Genomic DNA, 8,928 nt, shown 5'->3' with positions numbered 1-8,928 from the left:
CTCGGAAGGATGGGTTTCCATTTCTTCTCTTCAATAATTGATGGCTGCTTCGAGGGTTAATTTCTCTAGATGGTTGTTCTATTTTGACCTTGGAAAGGCACTCTGTCAATGTGATGTTGAGAGGAAGGAAATAATTTGAGTTAGAGATTAAGAAGCTAAATTCTGGCTGAATGTCATACTTATTATGGTCAATAAACATAACTGATAACTAAACCCACCACCGTAAATGCTATGCTTTTTTTAAAAGCCCCAAGATAAACCTTTAATAAAGTCTCAAATGACTTATTAAGTAAATGAGTCCTGCAGTCAGAAACAAAAAGAATTATTGGTACAGATCAAATTGCCCGGAAACATTATGTGTCAACATTAGAGTCAGTTCCCCAGAGCCAATATATTGCTCCTTAATTACTCCAGACTCCCAAGACCCATGGTCCTCCTGACAGCTCATTTCACCAATCTATATTTATTTTGAAAAAGTGTGTGTAGCTACCAGCCTGTCCACTCAACCCACATAAGTCTTGATCATAAAGTCCTGTTCTACATTACCCTTGACAGCAACGTTAAGTACCCCTAAACATGTGTGCCAGATACATTGAGAAATTGTTCTGAGCTTTTCCTACCCTTCTTTGCTTAAAATAGTGGCAAACATCAAACAACGCAGCCTTTATAGAACCTTGGACATCAAAATATAATACATGTGCTGTGAGAGTTTGCTAGTGATAACTCATCCTTGAAAAATATGTATTAATAAACCAAGACCCTACGAACACAAAGTGTCTGTGGCATAAAGTTCAGCCTTAGGTTATAAGGAAAAAGAACCCAGCACCAGATCCACACAAAGATAAACATCCACAGCCACCATTGAGACTTAGGAATCCAGTGTGATGGCAGAGCTTCTGTGCAATCATTTTGTGTGGGGTTGAGGTAGACAGCTCCCAAGTGGAGCTTGGTGGTCCTGGAGGTCAACTCAACTATAGTTATTTAACCAGAACTGATGTTCAGTGTAGTGTTGATCTGGCCCAGCAGGGTTGGGATCCCCTAGGGCCACACCTAGCATTTCTCAGGAACCACCAATGCTAGACCTAGCAGTGCTGAGGAAGGGGAATGCAAGCAGGAACCAGAGATCAAACTTGGAGCCTTGCACATTCAGAGCATACCCTTCACTTCTGAGTTAGCTCCCTGGCCCCCTGTCTTTATTTCTCAAAATCCATTAAGTGGGAGCTCCTCTCAGTGGAACCATGTACCCTGACCCTCAGAAGGCCCGTGGAATTCTATCAGGCTTAGATACCTTCCTGGATGCTCACAACTAGATTCTACAGTTCACAGAGAGCCTGCGCACCGGAGACCACATATAGATTGAACTTATTTTACCTGTGGGGCATTTGTTCTCACATCTCAATCTTCCTCATCTGTCCTATCCACCTGCTTCAAAATTAACAGTCATGTCACAATTCCCTCTGCTAAACCTTGTCAAAGCTAAGTCTGACCATCCAGTAAGCCCCACGAAGCACATGTAGGAGATGACTTGACTTGACTACATTACCTGCTATTTTCCTAAGAACCTGTTGTTAAAACTTAATTTCATGTTTCACAGACAGCCTGCATCAAAAAATGTTCATATTTATGGGCAGTATTCCTCAAACTGAATTGCAAATCTTTCTTCTAAATTGGACTGGAGCAATAGCACAGAGGGTAGGGTGTTTGCCTTTCACATGGCCAACCCAGGTTCGATTCCTCCGTCCCTCTCAGAGACCCAGGCAAGCTACCGAAAGTATCCAGCCTGCATGGCAGAGCCTGGCAAGCTATCCATGGCGTATTCAATATGCCAAAAACAGTAATGACAAGTCTCACAATGGAGATGTTACTGGTGCCTGTTCGAGCAAATCAATGAAAAACGGGATAATAACAGTGCTACAGTGCTACATCTTCTAAATTTAGATTTCTGTTAATGTATTCTCTCTCAATCTCTCTCTCTCGCTCACTCTCTTTGCTTCTCTTCTCTCCTCTTCCCTCTCTCACCCCTTTCACCTCTTCTCTCTCTAAAAGTTCTACCCTATAACCTATGACAAACTTTGTATATCAGCACCTAGAGCTTCTCTTTTAATAAATATTCTGTTTTGTAATTATTTTGGTTTTATTTTAGTTTTGTTTGGGGGTTTCTGCATGTAATGTGATGTCAGCAATCAAATCTGGGACTCCTGCATCTTTTTAATTTATGTATGCACAGTAAAAAGCAATGACACACACCAGCAAAGCAGAAATGTGAACACATCTGCCATTTGTGTTCCCAGAGTTAATAATACACCTCTCTATTTAGTTAATACTCACTAACCCTTGTTCACTAGGAGTCAATGAAGGATGATATAGAAAGATCAGGTCTTTACCCCCAGGTGGAAACTAGAATTGTATATTAGCCTTTAAAGCAGTAATCTAATGGGGGGGGGGCGGAAACGCTTTATTATAAATCATATTGATGTTTGCAAGACAACTTTCCTGGGCCAGGAGCATTTCATGAAAATCAGCTTAGAGAACATGCACTGTATTGATAATTTTAACTTTTGATATTTGTATTGTTGCTATAAGTAAATCACAAATCTATGAACACTTTGACACTCATTCAGGAAAATGAGGTTGGACAATATGATTTTTAAAGTTTCTTAAATTATGAGAGTTTTTTTGTATTTAAAAATTATCACCTTGGGCTTAAGAGATAATACAGCAGGTAAGTTTTTCTGTGCATGTAGCTAATCTAGTTTCAATCCCTAGCACCACATATGGTCCCTTGAGTACAACCAGGAATGATCCCTTATTGCAGAGCCACGAGTAAGCCCTGAGTATTACTGGGTATGGCCCCCCCAAAAAAGAATAAATTAATTTATTAACATAAGCACCTTGAAAAATAAAAATACATACTAATTGTCATGTTTACATGCTTTCAAAAGTACTGCATTAGATTGCTCTGATTTACATAAAAGTATGTCATAAAATGGAATCACGGATCACTTCTTTCCTTAAAATATAGTCCATAAAAGTTCAATCCTCGTTGCTTATGATCATTTGATTATCAAACTAGGCAATAGACTAATCCAGCACCAAAGATGTTCAGTTTTGAGGTCACTGAAATTCATGACAGCACAATAAAGAGAAAACACAGCCTTTGTGAGACAGCAGGTCTGGCTCTGGAATCTTAAAAATCCAGAAGGCTGAAATTTTGTCTGAAATTTACATCCATAGGATAGTGTGAAAAATCAATTAGATCAGAGGAAAATTATCTTACTGCCCTTTTACATTAACATTCCCTGTTGGTATCCTACTTTGGGTAGGTCCTAAATTATCCCTTATTTCCCGTGCACTTCTAGATTTCATAAAGGAAGATGGAGATCTCCAACTAAACTAAAAACTCAGGGTGCAAGACAATTTTCTCGGTTCTCTCGTAAGATTCCTGTTTTCACTTACTATTTATTCTCCGAGGATCCTTTCCGTTCATAATAAATCTTCAGGGGGCTGGAGAGATAGCACAGCGGGTAGGGCGTTTGCCTTGCACGCAGCCGACCCGGGTTCAAATCCCAGCATCCCATATGGTCCCCTGAGTACTGCCAGGGGTAATTCCTGAGTGAAGAGCCAGGAGTAACCCCTGTGCATCGCCAGGTGTGACCCAAAAAGCAAAAAAACAAACAAACAAACAAACATAATAAATCTTCAATAGGGTTGATGGGGCTGGAGCGATACTGCAGCAGGTAGGGTGTTTGCCTTACATGTGGCCAACCCAGGTTCGATTCCCAGCATCCCATATGGTCCCCTGAGCACCGCCAGGAGTGATTCCTGAGTACAGAGCCAGGAGTAACCCCTGTGTATCGCCAGGTGTGACCCCCCCCCCAAAAAAAGCAAAATAAATCTTCAATAGGGTTGAAATTAGATAATAGATTCACTATTCCTATGGCAAGCTGAGAGCAAGCTCCTACTGTGTCTGAGACACTATGGCATGAAATCTGCCAATTCATTGAAACACAGAAGGACAGAATTACCAAATCAGTACTATTCAAAACCTGAAGATGCAAGGTTAGCTTGAAAAATGCTGTCCCATAATCTTACTTCATCCACATCTTGAAGTGTTTCATCATAGAAATGTTTAGGCAAGTATAAGACTCACTGGTTAATATAGCAAGGCTCCAATTACCCATTTCCCAGCTTCAATAAATAACTCAATATCAAATGTCATCAACCTTCCTACCCAGTTTCTCCCTCCCACACCATTTAGGAGAAAATCAAAGACAGCAAATAATTCATAACTATCTAAGTACATCTGTTTTCATAGCACAGAGGCTGGTTTATTCCTAACTTAACTTTATTCTGATCTAGAACCACAGTGCTAGAAATGCCCAGTATTCCTATATGCTTTCCTTCTCAACTACTACAAACAACATCTTCTAACCAAGATAACACATCGGTCCTACAATAATGGGTTGCAGAGTCTGTACCTATCACTCAGGGACTGTCCTCATTTATCTATCACAGACAAAAAAAAAAGGTTGAAAGTCCTCTGACAACTAGAGTACTTGTGACTGCTCTTCAAATCACTGGCATATTTAGTATTAATTATTAATCCCATGGGTAGGTCAAAATGCACCTTTTACTAGATATAAGGAAGTTGGGATCTAATCAATATATACTTAGAGCCACAGTCATCCAATAGTCTGGAATATCAGGTGCTCTACACTTATGACTTGTGTATGAATAAAAGTCAATAGGATTTATATAGAGGAATAAAGTCCAATCCAGGAAAAAAGTCATCACTTTTTTATTAAGTCATGTTTTCATAATTGCACTTTTCCTAAGTCATATAATAATATACATTAATCAATCAAAGCATAAAATTCAGTAATTTTATGAGCAGACCTTATATAAATACGCAGAGGTCATCATAGCAAGAATATTTCTACTCTGATAAGCAAATAGACTGGATGCCTTCACCCCATATTAATAGACCCATAGCAGCAAATTTTAGTTTAAATTTGAAACTCAAATTTAATCATTTTCAACTAATCTACAAAAACTAGACAAATTGTGACTACAAATTCTGGCCCCAAACTAATGCAAAAACTGTAGTACTGTAAAAACACAATGACAAAATTATTTTTCAAAGAAATTAAACTTTATTTTATTATCAGTAATGAGATTGTTAACTCTGACTTAAATGTAAAAGGATTCACTCATAAAGAAGGATGGTGCTAAATACTAAAAGTTATAGTTAGATAGTTATGTAGTTATATGTGTATATAAATAGCTGTTGATTTAAATAACTCCTTTACACATGACACTATGAGTTAGTGTTTGAAATGTCTAGCTGAAACCAACTGACTGCAAAATCCACCTAAATATTTTTTTATAAAGTGTGCAGGGAGTGCAGAGAGGCAAGGGTGGGGGACACTCAGAGATGCACAGCTGAAACCTCTTGGTGCTCGGGGTAATGTGGTACCAGGGATCAAACTTAGGGATCAAACTTGCACATGCCAGGGCCGCCCACCACTTTGAGTCACATTCCTAGCCCAAAACACATGTACTTTAAGCAGAACAACTTCCTTTAAGCAATTTCCTTGCCCCCATTAAACAAAAACAAAAATGCGTGAACATATGCATAGAACAGAGTTCATGTGTTTGCAAAAGTCCTTTATACCTACTTATATGAAATTACAGCATTACAGTAAATAGCAAGATCCACTTAGTGTGTTTATTCACTGCTAGTGAGTATTCAATGAGGATTATCTGATCCATATATGAATGGATAAATATGTGTCCACATACATACCCTAACGCGCATGGAATAGGTTTACCACACATCATATTTACTCTAGTAATAGAATGCAAGCAACATCTAATACATAGAATGCTATTAAAACTTATTATTTACCTTATTTTGAAAGGAGTTGATTTTTTTAAATGCTCAGAAATTTACTGTCACTGTCACTGTCATCCCGTTGCTCATCAATTTGTTCGAGCGGGCACCAGTAATGTCTCTCATTGTGAGATTTACTGTCTTTGGCATATCCAATATGCCATGGGTAGCTTGCCAGGGTCTGCCGTGCAGGCTAGATACTCTCGGTAGCTTGCCGGGCTCTCCGAGAGGGATGAAAGAATCGAACCCAGGTCAGCTGCATGCAAGGCAAATGCCCTACCCACTGTGCTATCGCTCCAGCACAAATTGGCGACAAAAACCAGTAGATTCCATTTCTTCAGAAAGAACTTATGGGTTTCAGATATGCCCTTTGGAAGTTATTTGTTTGGTTTCTCTTTTTTTCTTTTTACACACTTGCTTGTCTGCTTTTATAACATTCAAACTTCATTCAATAAAAGAATAGGATGAGAATGGATGAGGTTTATTTCCAATCCTTTATAAGAAAACAATTTGCATGTTGGAGGAGTGTGAATTTGAGGGCCAGGAGACTTGAACCAGAGGGTGACAGACGAATAAATTCTGTTCAGTGCAATTCAGAAATTATGTTCTGATGTTTATCAGATCCAGACTGGTGAGCTCAGCTTGCTGGAGGCTGCCACACCTCCTATGGCGTCCAGCCCTATCTGGGAGACAGGTCATAGCCCCAGCATCTGATCACAGGTCCTTCCTGACCTTTGCCCCTGGGCTGCACCTATAGTGCACTGAGTTTGTGAAATTAGTGAAATTCATCGGGGATTCTAGGAGGCAGAAGTCCAGCATGGACAGAGCAGGGGCAAATTTACCAGAGGAGTGGAACTGATCCTACACAGATCAGGTGAAAAGCAATGTCTATTTATTTCAAGTTTCTTAGGCAGAAAACCAAAGCTGGGCTTGATTGCCAAATATTGAACTTCCATTTTTTCCTAGAACATTAGAATTAGGAAAACACTTCAAAATCATCCACCTATCACTCACCTAAACTCACTTAATTTACTTTCCTAAATTTCCACTCCAAATGTGTGTTTCATTCCTATTTTACATACTTGAGGCATTGTGTTTATTACAAACTTTTTAATCATCTTATAAAATATGATCTCTAGGGGAGAGAGCGAGAGTCCAGTGAGTAGGGAGCTTCTTGCAGGTGGCCGGCCCAGGTTCAATTCCCGGCACCTCGTATGATCCCCCAAGTTTCAGCACGAGTGATCCACAGGTTCAGAGCAAGGAGTAATTCCTGAAAACCACAGGGAATTTATGGCCCCCAAAAATAAATAAAATGTGACTTCTAAACAAGGATAAGCTTAAAAGTCATTTTTAATTTAAAACAGAAATGCTGAAGTTATTTATCAATGCATACGAACCCTTGTTGTTACATAAATCAAACGAAATGAGCTGTCTCCTCCCATCTGTTAGAATGATTATCATCAGGATACAGGGCCAGCCCAGCCAGGGCCAGTGCTCGGCTCCGGCCGGCCGGGTTTTCGGCCCGGGTGCCCATGCCTCTGCAGAGCCGGTGGATGTGGAACGAGCGGGAACCAGAGACAGCTTTAGGAATTGGGGTTCCAGCAAGTGCTTGCACCCATGTATGGAGACTGTGAACTAAGCTTTTGCCCCACGCCGGCTAACGGAGGAAATAACCTTCCTTCTTGGTCTCTCTCCGCTCCGGGAAAAGGCGTGGTGTCCGACATTTTGTGGGTCCACTGAGAAGGTATGAACTTGTGGCGCAAAAAAAAAAAAAAAAAAAATGTGTGCTTTGAACTTGAAACAGCCTCAGGATACAGGGCCAGCCCCAGCCGGGGCCGGTGCTCGGCTCCGGCCGGCCGGGTTTTCGGCGCCGGTTCCCATGCCTCTGCAGAGCCGGTGGATGTGGAACAAGCGGGAACCAGAGACAGCTTTAGGAATTGGGGTTCCAGCAAGTGCTTGCACCCATGTATGGAGACTGTGAACTAACTTTGGCTACATGCTGTTCCAGGAAGGGAAATGATTCATTTTCAAACTTAAATCTTCGAGGACTTAATTACTATAATACAGAAATTGTAAACCGCACGGCCATTTACAATTTTATCTCTTCATTCTCATCAGTGGAAAACTTATTATCAAATATTTCCCTGTTAATAGAGCTGTATTCTTAGGGGATAAATTCCAACAAAAATAGTGAGTCTGTTTTGAAACTCTAACAACAATAGTGAGTTATGTGTTGAAATCTGGAATGTAATCAAGGTAAAGAGAAAAGGAAGTGAAATTATCACTCACGTACGGGGTGGGTTGGGGGGTGAGGGGTGGGATGTATACTTTTTTGTTGTTGTTGTTTGTTTGTTTTGTTTTTGCTTTTGTTTTTGTTTTTATTGGTGGTGGAATATGGGCACTGGTGAAGAGATGGGTGTTTGAGCATTTTGTAACTGAGATATAAGCCTGAGAACTTTGTAACTTTCCACTTGGTGATTCAATAAAATAAATTTTTAAAAAATAAATAAATAAATAAATAAATAAACTAAAAAAAAAAAGAATGATTATCATCAAAAATGACAGGAGCTATGAAATGTTAGCAGGCAGGGGGGAGGGGAGCCCTTGCAATACTGATGGGTATGAGAATCACTCTAGGCACCAGAGCAGGAAATATAAAGATTTCTTCAAAAATAAATTTAACTACTGCACCAGGGATGTAGCCGATCGTTAGAGCACTTACCCTCCTATGTGAGGCCTAGGGTTTGATCCCCAGCACTCACCACAGCCCCCCAAAACCAAACAGATATAATTCCAAGTGGATGTATATACTTTGTATGAATAAATATTGTGTGGAGCTGGAGCGATAGCACAGCGGGTGTTTTGCCTTGCACTCGGTCGACCCAGGTTCAATCTCCAGCATCCCATAAGGTCCCCCAAGCACCGCCAGGAGTAACTCCTGAGTGCAGAGCCAGGAGTAACCCCTGTGCATCGCTAGGTGTGACCCAAGAAAGCAAATATATATTGTATGTATATGTGCAATATTCAATTCCACC

The sequence above is a fragment of the Sorex araneus genome, chromosome 3, assembly GCF_027595985.1.
Source record: "Sorex araneus isolate mSorAra2 chromosome 3, mSorAra2.pri, whole genome shotgun sequence".
Lineage (NCBI taxonomy): Eukaryota > Metazoa > Chordata > Mammalia > Eulipotyphla > Soricidae > Sorex > Sorex araneus.
Note: the sequence above shows the minus strand (reverse complement) of the source record.